Genomic DNA, 12,428 nt, shown 5'->3' with positions numbered 1-12,428 from the left:
ATGAGATCATGGCTGATCCTTTGTGGACTCAGCTCCACTTTCCGGCCCGAACACCATAACCCTTAATCCCTTTATTCTTCAAAAAACTATCTATCTTTAACTTAAAAACATGTAATGAAGGAGCCTCAACTGCTTCACTGGGCAAGGAATTCCATAGATTCACAACCCTTTGGGTGAAGAAGTTCCTCCTAAACTCAGTCCTAAATCTACTTCCCCTTATTTTGAGGCTATGCCCCCTAGTTCTGCTGTCACCCGCCAGTGGAAACAACCTGCCCGCATCTATCCTATCTATTCCCTTCATAATTTTAAATGTTTCTATAAGATCCCCCCTCATCCTTCTAAATTCCAACGAGTACAGTCCCAGTCTACTCAACCTCTCCTCATAATCCAACCCCTTCAGCTCTGGGATTAACCTAGTGAATCTCCTCTGCACACCCTCCAGTGCCAGTACGTCCTTTCTCAAGTAAGGAGACCAAAACTGAACACAATGCTCCAGGTGTGGCCGCACTAACACCTTATACAATTGCAACATAACCTCCCTAGTCTTAAACTCCATCCCTCTAGCAATGAAGGACAAAATTCCATTTGCCTTCTTAATCACCTGTTGCACTTGTAAACCAACCTTCTGTGACTCATGCACTAGCACACCCAAGTCTCTCTGAACAGCGGCATGCTTTAATATTTTATCGTTTAAATAATAATCCCGCTTGCTGTTATTCCTACCAAAATGGATAACCTCACATTTGTCAACATTGTATTCCATCTGCCAGACCCGAGCCCATTCACTTAACCTATCCAAATCCCTCTGCAGACTTCCAGTATCCTCTGCACTTTTCGCTTTACCACTCATCTTAGTGTCATCTGCAAACTTGGACACATTGCCCTTGGTCCCCAACTCCAAATCATCAATGTAAATTGTGAACAATTGTGGGCCCAACACGGATCCCTGAGGGACACCACTAGCTACTGATTGCCAACCAGAGAAACACCCATTTATCCCAACTCTTTGCTTTCTATTAATTAACCAATCCTCTATCCATGCTACTACTTTACCCTTAATGCCATGCATCTTTATCTTATGCAGCAACCTTTTGTGTGGCACCTTGTCAAAGGCTTTCTGGAAATCCAGATATACCACATCCATCGGCTCCCCGTTATCTACTGCACTGGTAATGTCCTCAAAGAATTCCACTAAATTAGTTAGGCATGGCCTGCCTTTAACGAACCCATGCTGCGTCTGCCCAATGGGACAGTTTCTATCCAGATGCCTCGCAATTTCTTCCTTGATGATAGATTCCAGCATCTTCCCTATTACCGAAGTTAAACTCACTGGCCTATAATTTCCTGCTTTCTGCCTACCTCCTTTTTTAAACAGTGGCGTCACGTTTGCTAATTTCCAATCCACCGGGACCACCCCAGAGTCTAGTGAATTTCGGTAAATTATCACTAGTGCATCTGCAATTTCCCTAGCCATCTCTTTTAGCACTCTGGGATGCATTCCATCAGGGCCAGGAGACTTGTCTACCTTTAGCCCCATTAGCTTGCCCATCACTCCCTCCTTAGTGATAACAATCCTCTCAAGGTCCTCACCTGTCATAGCCTCATTTCTATCAGTCGCTGGCATGTTATTTGTGTCTTCCACTGTGAAGACCGACCCAAAAAACCTGTTCAGTTCCTCAGCCATTTCCTCATTTCCCATTATTAAAACTCCCTTCTCATCCTCTAAAGGACCAATATTTACCTTAGCCACTCTTTTTTGTCTTATATATTTGTAAAAACTCTTATATATTTGTAAAAACGTGGATCGAAGCACTGCACAGGGTCAAATCCACATGTGCAAGGCTAAGCCTAATGCAGCTGAAAGTGGTACACAGAGCGCACTTAACCAGAATCCGAATGAGCAGCTTCTTCCCAGAGATGGAGGACAAACGCGAATGGTGCCAAGGAGGCCTGGCCAACCATGCTTACATGTTTTGGTCTTGCCCCAGACTACTTGGGTACTGGACAGCCTTCTTCGAGGCGATGTCCAAGGTAGTGGGGATGAGGATGGAGCCATGCTCGATAGTTGTAATCTTCGGGCTATTAGAACAGCCAGATCTCTTCATGGGGAGGAGAGCCTAGGCTCTTGCCTTTGTCTTCTTAATCGTCCGCAGAGACTCCTGCTTAGCTGGCGCCCTGTAGCACCTCCCAACACTACAGACTGGCTGGCCAACCTATCTGAATTTCTCCAGATAGAGAAAATTCAATTCGCCTTCCGGGGGTCGGAAGAGGGCTTCCACAAAACAGGGGAGCCATTCACCCAGTTATTCCAAGACCTGTTTGTAGCCAACAACCAATAAGCCAGAGGGAGGGAGAGGGAAGCCAAAGTATGACAAGGAGCACAAACAAATTGGGGGGTGGGGAATAAAGAGGGGCATGGAGTCAACCATGCCCAGCACATAACAAAATACTCAGCATCATGTCCATAAGACCATAAGACATAGGAGTGGAAGTAAGGCCATTCGGCCCATCGAGTCCACTCCACAAACAAATTGTCAACCAAACAGGAACAGGATAAAAGAATCGATGAGGGAAGAGGGCACACCAGGTGACTAGAAGGGGAAGGGAATCAGGAAGTAAGGGGGTGAGGGAGGCAGGGGACCCAGTTAGAACTAAATGGCTACTGGAGAACGTAAAAATGTAATTGTAGATAACAAAAGACAAACCGTGTAAATAATGGAAGACGACCAATGCATATATATTTTTGTTTTCAATGTACGTTCATGCTTACCTTTGTTCAGTATAATATGAAAAATCCTTAATTAAAAACATTTCATGAAAAAGTATTTGTCTGAGTACAAATGCCATGTCTGTGATGTCTCTGTTTGCTCTGAAGCAGCACTGGCTCTCTGGTAGGTTTTATTTTGCGATGGTGGGTAAAAGCCTGTTCAGAAGTAGTCTCGCCAGGATCTTCCCAGCAATAGAAAGGAGGGTGATCCCATGGGAGTTGGACCAGTCTGAATTTTCGTCTTTGTTTTTGTATAAGGTGATGATAACAGTATCACGGAGATGATGTGGAATCCTAACCTCTTCCCAGCATGCCATGAAGAGCTCATGGAGCTCGGTATGTAGGGCACCATGTTTCAAGGCTTTGAGTGGAATTCCATCGACTCCGGGGCTTTGTTGTTCTTCATCTGGTTGATGGCAGTCATCATTTCCTCCAGAGCTGGACTCTCGCCCAGTTCTTCTTTGACAGGCTGATGTTGGATGCAGTTATGACAGTATCATTCATTGTGTACTTGGCACAATGGCCACTTGGTTGCTCAGGGTGCGATTGGGTGATGATGTCATCTTCAGATCATCATCAAAACGAACAATGTACTGAGCTGCCTGCATGCAGGATTGAAACTGCAGCTGCCAGTTTCATCTTACACCTACTGTTTTTGCCCCTTTTCCATCGCTACAGGATGTACTTTTTGAGTTATCATAGATTTCATAGAATTTACAGTGCAGAAGGAGGCCATTCGGCCCGTCGAGTCTGCACCGGCTCTTGGAAAGAGCACCCTACCCAAGATCAACACCTCCACCCCATCCCCATAACCCAGTAACCCCACCCAACACTAAGGGCAATTTTGGACACTAAGGGCAATTTATCATGGCCAATCCACCTAACCTGCACATCTTTGGACTGTGGGAGGAAACCGGAGCACCCGGAGGAAACCCATGCGCACACGGGGAGAATGTGCAGACTCCGCACAGACAGTGACCCAAGCCGGAATCGAACCTGGGACCCTGGAGCTGTGAAGCAATTGTGCTATCCACAATGCTACCGTGCTGCCCCAGTTGCAGCTAGGGTGGTCATTTCTTTGCTCTCTGTTTGTACAGTGGAGCTTTAAGGGGGAGCCCAGTTTGTGCTGACTAACCCCACCCTTTAAGCCTGGAGCTCATCTGTCATGGCCAGCAAAGTGGGAGAGGAGCAACGATATCGCCAAGCCATAGTCTTGAATTCAGCATTGCCTTCTCCTAGGTGGGTCACCGACCAACACTCGGAGTACTTTCCGTAGCTATATTATTCATTGCTAATATACCAACAACCGTAGTCCACACAGTATGGTGTGGCATACATTTGGACCAGAACTTAATGGTCATTTGAGTCGCATGGAATCCTTTTGCCCTGGCCATTATCTTTGTCAGAGATGACATCGGCCCAGGTGGTGTCACATTAATCAGTTCTCCCCTCACTATGGGTTAGATGTGCTGGGGTGTGGTGCTTGAAACCGGCATTAAGAATTGGGTGTAGGTGAGGACCAGTGATTGGACCCTACAAGTAGGATGCGGCTGACTGAAAATACTTCTATCTGAACACTCATCCCCATACACCCCAGCCTTAACATTATTGCATGGACAAACAGATCTTATATTTCTCCAGAAAATGCAGTTGAAGTAGGGAGCAGCTTATGGTGTTTGATTACAAAACTTTCAAGTTATTTTGAACTATGGTTTACACATGGATAAAGGTACTAAAGACTTCCATAATCAACTTGTTTGGCTTAAGTTCACTTGGTGGTTCCCAAAGTCCTTGGCCATTTAGATCAAGATCTTGGTTGACATTATTCTTCTGCAGCCCACCCCAGCAAGATTTGTTGTTCCCTATCCCAACTTTTCTTGACTTTCAGTCCGGCACAGTGGCTTCCTCTTCCCCTCCCTTGTCCCACTGCCTTTCCTTTCCCTCCTCCTTTTCTTCCCCTCCTCCTTTCCTTCCTTTCCCTTCCTGCCTCTCCTCCAAATCTCCATCCCTCTGTCCCTGCCCTTGCCTCCATTCTGATCAGATTTAACTACCCGCTATCGCTATTTACCGCATTGCCGTCATTTTCTCAGAGTTTCAATTTAGCTTTGTTAAACTCCGCCAGTCCCTTTGATTTTTGCCCTTCTGGGACCTCTCTGTCTAATCCTGCTCTAGCTCTCCCCTTATCCCCTACCAACCCCCACCGCCATCCACAGCCACTACTCCTGCCAGGGCCCCAAACCCTGTTCCGACCTCCTCTTCTTCCTCTCCATCTCAGCTTCCAACAAAAAGATTCCTGGTTAAATCATCATGCCATTTCATAATAAATTCCAAAATAATTAATGTTCCTGATGTTTGCAAGGATCCTATACTGAATCTATTTGGATATTACCGGGGGTTTGCCACGCCAACTATGATAGTATTAGGAGAACTGTCTCACAGACTAGTCAAGCAACAGCCTGGCAAAGTCATACTCACAGAATCATACCTTACAGACAATGTCCCAGACACCACTATCACCATCCCTGGGTATGTCCTGTCCCACCAGCAGGACAGACCCAGCAGAGGTAGAGGCACAGTAGCATACAGTCAGGAGGGAGTTGCCCTGGAAATCCTCAACATTGACGCTGGACCCAAAGAAGTCTCATGGCTTCAGGTCAAACGTGGGCAAGGAAGCCTCCTGCTGATTACCACGTACCATCCACACTCAGCTGATGAATCAGTGCTCCTCCAGGTTGAACACCACTTGGAGGAAGCACTGAGGGTGGCAAGCATGCAGAATGTACATTAGGTGGGGACTTTAAATGTCCCTCACCAAGAGTGGCTCAGTAGCCCCACTACTGACCGAGCTGGCGGAGTCCTAAAGGACATAGCTGCTAGACTGCATCTGCGACAGGTGGTGAGAGAACCAACAAGAGCAAAAAAAGTGCTAGACCTCATCCTCACCAACCTGCTTGCCCCAGTTGCATCTGTCCATGACAGTATCGGTAGGAATGACCATCGCACAGTCCTTGTGTAGACAAAGTCCTGTCTTCTCATTGAGGATACCCTCCATCGTGTCGTTTGGCACTACCATTGTGGGATAGATTCAGAACAGATCTAATAACTCAAGACTTGAGCATCCATGAGGCGCTGTGGGCCATCAGCAGCAGCAGAATTGTATTCAACCACAACCTGTAACCTCATGACCCGGCATATCCCCCACTCTACTATTACCACCAAGCCAGGGAATAAACACTGGTTCAATGAAGAGTGCAAGGGGGATGCCAGGAACAGCACCAGACAGGCCAAAAAATGAGATGACAACCTGGTGAAGCTACAACACAGCTCTACTTGCATGCCAAACAACAGCAAGTGACAGACAGAGCTAAGCGATCCTACAATCAACGGATCAGATCTAAGCTCTGCAGTCATTCCACATCCAGCCATGAATGGTGGCGGACAATCAAACAACTCACTGGAGGAGGAGGCTCCACAAATATCCCCATCCCCAATGATGGAGGAGCCCAGCACATATATGCAAAAGCCAAGGCTGAAACATTCGCAACAATTTTCAGCCAGAAGTGCCGAGTAGATGATCCATCTTGGCCTTTTCCAGAGGTCCCAGCATCACAGGTGCCAGTCTTCAGCCAATTCGATTCACCCCACATGATATCAAGAAAGGCTGAAGGCACTGGATACTGCATAGGTCATGCACTCTGACAATGTTCCAGCAATAGTACTGAAGACTCGTGCTCCAAAACTTGCCGCATCATTAGCCAAGCTGTTCCAGTACAGCTACAACACTGGCATCTACCCAGCAATGTGGAAAACTGCCCAGGCATGTGCTGTACTCAAAAAATAGGACAAATTCAACCTGGCCAATTACTGCCCTATCAGTATACCCTCAATCATCAGTTAGGTGATGGAAGGGGTCATCAACAGTGCTATCAAGTGGCACTTGCTTAGCAATAACCTGCTCTCGGACGCTCGATTTGGATTCCCCCAAGGCTACTCAGCTCCTGACCTCTCACAGCCTTGGTTCAAACATGGGCAAAAGAGCTGAACTCCAGCGGTGAGGAGAGATTGTCTGCCCTTGATATCAAGGTAGCATTTGATTAAGTATGGCATCAAGGAGCCCTATCTAAACGAGAGTCAATGGGAATCAGGTGAAAATTCTCCCGCTGGTGGGAGTCATACCGACACAAAGGAAGATGGCTGTGGTTGTTGGAGATTAGTTTTCTCAGTCCTGTGACATTACTGCAGGAGTTCCTCAGGATAGTGTCCGAGATCCAACCACGTTCTTCTTCATCAATGACCTTCCTTCCAACATAACGTTAGAAGTGGGGATGTTCAATTTTCGGAAATGGGAGGAGAAGAGGATTAAGACACTAAAAGATTTGTTTCTTGGGGGTCGGTTTGTAGGATTGAAGGAGCTGGAAGCGAAGTATGGGCTGGAGCAGAGGGAAATGTTTAGATATATGCGGGTTCGAGATTTTGCCAAGAAGGAGATACAGAGCTTGATGGGAACACCATCACCTGGAGGCTCCCCTCCAAGTCACTCACCATCCTCACTTGAAAATATATCACCGTGTGGTAGTCACCACTGTTGTATTGTGTATATTGCATACAAGGATATTACGGTAAGGCCCCTGTACTACAGGTACGGGAGTAGATCCCTGCCTGCTGGCTCCGCCCAGTAGACAGAGTATAAATGTGTGGGCTCTCCGAGCTGCAGCCATTTTGGCAGCAGCTGCGGGAGGCTCCACATCCCTGTGTGATAAAGCCTCGATTATTCTATACTCTCGTCTCGTCGTAATTGATAGTGCATCAATTTATTACGGAGAGATTTTAAAACGATGGATCTCTGCATCAAGCCTGATCGCCTGCAGCTGCACCCTCAAGCAGCCAACGCCAAGTCAGCCTTTGCACATTGGCTAGCTTGCTTCCAGGCATACACAGGATCTGTGACTGAACCACCCTCAGAGGCACAGAAGCTCCAGATCCTCTACATGCGGCTGAGCTCGGACATCTTCCCCCTCATCCGGGACGTGCGTCATACACTGAGGCCATGGCGCAACTGAAGGAGAACTACACGCAGCAGACCAACAAGATCTTTGCCAGGCACCTCCTCTCCACACGGCATCAACTCCCCGGTGAGTCTGTGGAGGATTTCTGGCGTGCCCTGCAACTCCAAGTGAGAGACTGCGATTGCCAGGCCATTTCGGCTGCTGAACATTCGGGTCTGCTACTTAGGGATGCATTCGTTACATGCAGAGAGTTGGCCTACATCTGGCAGCGACTCTTAGAAGGGGCTACCCTCGACCTCGCGGCGACCACGAAACTAGCGCTCTCGCTCACAGTTGCTTCACGCAATATACAGGCGTATGCCTCCGACCACGCACCCCTCCTGGACGTCATGGACCCCACCAGCGAACACCCTACCGTGCACCCCATCAGCGACCTCCCCCAGCCAACCCCAGGCCTGCGCCACGCGGCAGCCACACAGCCATGGGGGACCCAAGTACTACTTCTGCGGACAGTCAAAACACTCCCGACAAAGCTGCCCGGCACGGAGCGCGCTCTGCAAGGCCTGTGGTAAGAAAGGACATTTTGCTGCTGTGTGCCAGGCCCGCTCGGTCACCGCCGTTGCCCCAGCACCCCGCATGTGCGACCCGCTGGTGCCGCCATCTTCCTCGCCTCAGACCTCGTGCGGTCCGTGGGCGCCGCCATTTTCCTTGCCTCAGTCCACGCGTGGCCCGTGGGCGCCGCCATCTTGCTCCCCTCACAACATGTGCGGCCAGTGGGCGCCGCCATCTTCCTCGCCTCACACAGTGGCCCGTGGGCACCGCCATCTTGCCTACCTCAGGACACGTGCGGCCCGTGGGCGCCGCCATCTTCCTCGCTTTGGGATCCCTGCTCATCGGGCCGCTCATCCCTTGCAACCGCCGCCGACCAGCCACGTCTGGCCTCCGTCACGATCGACCAGACACGACCGCACAACCTCACGACCGCGTCGACGACAGTGAAGGTCGACGGGCACAAGGTTTCCTGCCTTCTGGACTCCGGGAGCACTGAGAGCTTCATCCACCCCGATACGGTAAGGCGCTGCTCCCTCACGGTCCACCCCACCAACCAGAGAATCTCCCTGGCCTCCGGATCCCACTCCGTGGCGATCCGGTGGTACTGCACCGCCACCCTCACCATCCAGGGCGTAGAGTTCAGCGGCTTCCGCCTCTACGTCCTCCCCAATCTCTGCGCTGCCTTGCTACTCGGCCTGGACTTCCAATGCAACCTCCAGAGCCTAACCTAGAAATTTAACGGGCCCCTATCACCCCTTACTGTATGCGGCCTCACGACCCTTAAGGTCGACCCACCTTCCCTGTTTGCGAACCTCACCCCGGATTGCAAACCCGTTGCCACCAGAAGCAGATGGTACAGTGCCCAGGACAGGACCTTCATCAGGTCGGAGGTCCAGCAGCTGCTGCGGGAAGGTATTATCGAGGCCAGCAACAGCCCCTGGAGAGCCCAAGTGGTAGTGGTGAAAACTGGGGAGAAAAACAGGATGGTCGTTGACTACAGTCAGACCATCAATCGGTACACGCAGCTTGACGCGTACCCCCTCCAACGCATATCTGATATGGTCAATCAGATTACACAGTACCGGGTCTTCTCCACAGTGGACCTGAAATCTGCCTACCACCAGCTCCCCATTCGCAAGGCGGACTGCCAGTACACCGCATTTGAAGTGGACGGCTGCCGTTACCATTTCCTTAGGGGTCACTTCGGCGTCACTCACGGGGTCTCAGTCTTCCAACGGGAGATGGACCGAATGGTTGATTGGTACGGACTGCGGGCCACTTTCCCTTACCTGGGCAATGTCACCATCTGCGGCCACGACCAGCAGGACCACGACGCTAACCTTTCCAAATTCCTCCACACCGCCAAACTGCTTAACCTAACCTACAACAAGGAGACATGCATGTTCAGCACGAACCGATTAGCCACCCTCGGCTATGTGGTCCAGAACGGAGTTCTAGGGCCCGACCCTGATTGCATGCGCCACCTCATGGAACTTCCCCTCCCCCACTGCCCCAAGGCCCTCAAACGATGCCTGGGGTTCTTCTCGTATTACACCCAGTGGGTCCCTAACTATGCGGATAAGGCCCGCCCACTCATTCACTCCACCGTTTTCTCCCTGACGGTCGAGGCCCACCAGGCCTTCAAACGTATCAAGGCCGACATCGCCAAGGCCACGATGCACGCGGTCGACGAGACCCTCCCCTTCCAAGTGGAGAGCGATGCATCAGACGTCGCTCTGGCCGCCACCTTCAACCAGGCAGGCAGGCCCATGGCATTCTTTTCCCGCACCCTCCATGCCTCCGAAATTCAGCACTCCTCTGTCGAAAAGGAGGCCCAAGCCATAGTAGAAGCTGTGCAACATTGGAGGCATTTCCTGGCTGGCAGGAGATTCACTCTCCTCACTAACCAACGGTCGGTTGCCTTCATGTTCAACAACACTCGAGATCAAAAATGATAAAATCTTGAGGTGGAGGATCGAGCTCTCCACCTACAACTACGAGATTTTGTATTGCCCCGGTAAGCTCAACGAGCCCCCCGATGCCCTATCCCGAGGTACATGTGCCAGCGCACAGGTGGACCGACTCCGCACCCAGGGGTCACCGCTTTTATCACTTCATAAAGGCGCGCAATCTGCCCTACTCCATTGAGGAAGTCAGGACTATCACCACAGACTGCCAGGTTTGCGTGGAGTGTAAAACGCACTTCTACCAGCCAGACCTTGCACGCCTGGTGAAGGCCTCCCGCCCATTTGAACGCCTCAGCGTGGACATCAAAGGGCCCCTCCCCTCCACCGACCGCAACACGTACTTTCTCAATGTGGTCGACGAGTACTCGAGATTCCCCTTCGCCATCCCATGCCCCGACATGACGTCTGCCACCGTCATCAAAGCCCTTAACTCCATCTTCGCTCTGTTCGGTTTCCCTGCCAATGTCCACAGCGACCGGGGATCCTCATTTATGAGCGATGAGCTGTGCCAGTACCTGCTCAACAGGGGCATTGCCTCAAGCAGGACAACCAGCTACAATCCCCGGGGAAAAGGGCAGGTGGTGCAGGGGAATGGGCCGTCCAGCTGGTCCTATGGTCCAGACATCTCCTGGCCTCCCGCTGGCAGGAGGTCCTCCCCGACGCCCTTCACTCCATTTGGTCGCTCCTGTGTACTGTGACTAACAAAACTCCCCATGAACGTCTCTTTGCCTTCCCTAGGAAGTCCACCTCCGTGGACCTGTAAATGTTTTAACAACCTGTATGTAAATAGTTTCCACCCCCCCCCTGCTGGACTCCCAACATGGCTGGCAGCTCCAGGACCCGTTGTCCTCCGTAAGCACGTGCGGCTCCACAAGGCGGACCCGTTGTGTGAGAGCGTACAGCTACTCCACGCCAACCCGTAGTACGCCTATGTAGTGTACCTCAATGGCCGCCAAGACACAGTCTCCCTCCGGGACCTGGCACCAGCTGGGTCCCCCCCCCCCCCACCCCCCATGCCCTGGCGCCACCCGCGCAACTTACCTCAGCCCCCGTTCCAGGACGATCCGCCCTCCCCTTGGTCCCACCCATGGATGAAGATGAGGTCGACACGCTCCCGGAGCCACCGAGGAACGAGCCGACACCTGAATCAACACCACAACTCTGTCGCTCGCAACAACGGATCAAGGCGCCTGACCATCTAAATTTGTAGACTCTTTCTTAATTTTTAAACAACCTGTAAATTTTTTAACAACATGTATGTAAATATTTTCCACCACCCCCACTGGACTCTTTTGTAACAAGGGGTGAATGTGGTAGTCACCACTGTTGTATTGAGTATACTGCATACAAGGGTACTACGGTAAGGCCCCTGTACTACAGGCACCGGGGTAGACCCCTGCCTGCTGGCTCCACCCAGTAGGCGGAGTATAAATGTGTGTGCTCTCCGAGCTGCAGCCATTTCGGCAGCAGCCGTGGGAGCCTCCACATCTCTGTGTAATAAAGCCTCGATTACACTCAACTCTCGTCTCGTCGTAATTGATAGTGCATCACACCGTTCCTTCACAGTTGCTGGATCAAAATCCTGGGACTCGCTCCCTAATAGCACACCTACACCACATAGACTGCAGTGAAGAAGGCAGCTCACCACCACCGTCTCAAGGACAATTAGGTACAGGCAACAACCAAGCCACCGCAGCCCACATCCTGTTAAAATTATATTTTTTAAATTAGCATGCTGGAAACCAAACTTAGTACTGCAACAGAGGAGTATTCTTTCATTCATTCCAGGAATTAGATCAACTGTTAATATTAGATTACATGCAAAATAACAGTTTAATGCAAGCTATTGTTATCATTAAGCCAACTGCAAAATGCTACTTCCTGTCACTCCTGACACATTCATAACCGTGACTCATCCATGCAGGCTGGAAACAAGGACTGGAAATAGCATAGTCCTGAATAACTTCAGAAGCTTCAAAATTGAGCTGACCGATAGCTGATCCATGTATGGACCAAAGTTGTAATGAGGTGTGGAACTGCGTGTTCCAGGTGGAATGGTTTACTCGACCATTGCAGAATTAAGAATCAATTTTATTGCTGTGGTCTGGAACCAGAGCAGTTAAGGATATTAGTTTT

General features: G+C 50.4%; 1 protein-coding gene across 5 annotated transcripts in view; it reads left to right on the top strand.

Annotated features, from left to right (window-relative positions):
* The window catches only part of map3k7cl (map3k7 C-terminal like), a 167,663-nt gene that overhangs the window by 111,144 nt on the left and 44,091 nt on the right, over positions 1 to 12,428 (top strand). The window lies entirely within an intron of this gene.

This window comes from Scyliorhinus canicula, chromosome 7 (assembly GCF_902713615.1).
Source record: "Scyliorhinus canicula chromosome 7, sScyCan1.1, whole genome shotgun sequence".
NCBI classification, from domain to species: domain Eukaryota; kingdom Metazoa; phylum Chordata; class Chondrichthyes; order Carcharhiniformes; family Scyliorhinidae; genus Scyliorhinus; species Scyliorhinus canicula.
Note: the sequence above shows the minus strand (reverse complement) of the source record. Positions and strands in the feature narration are given on the sequence as shown.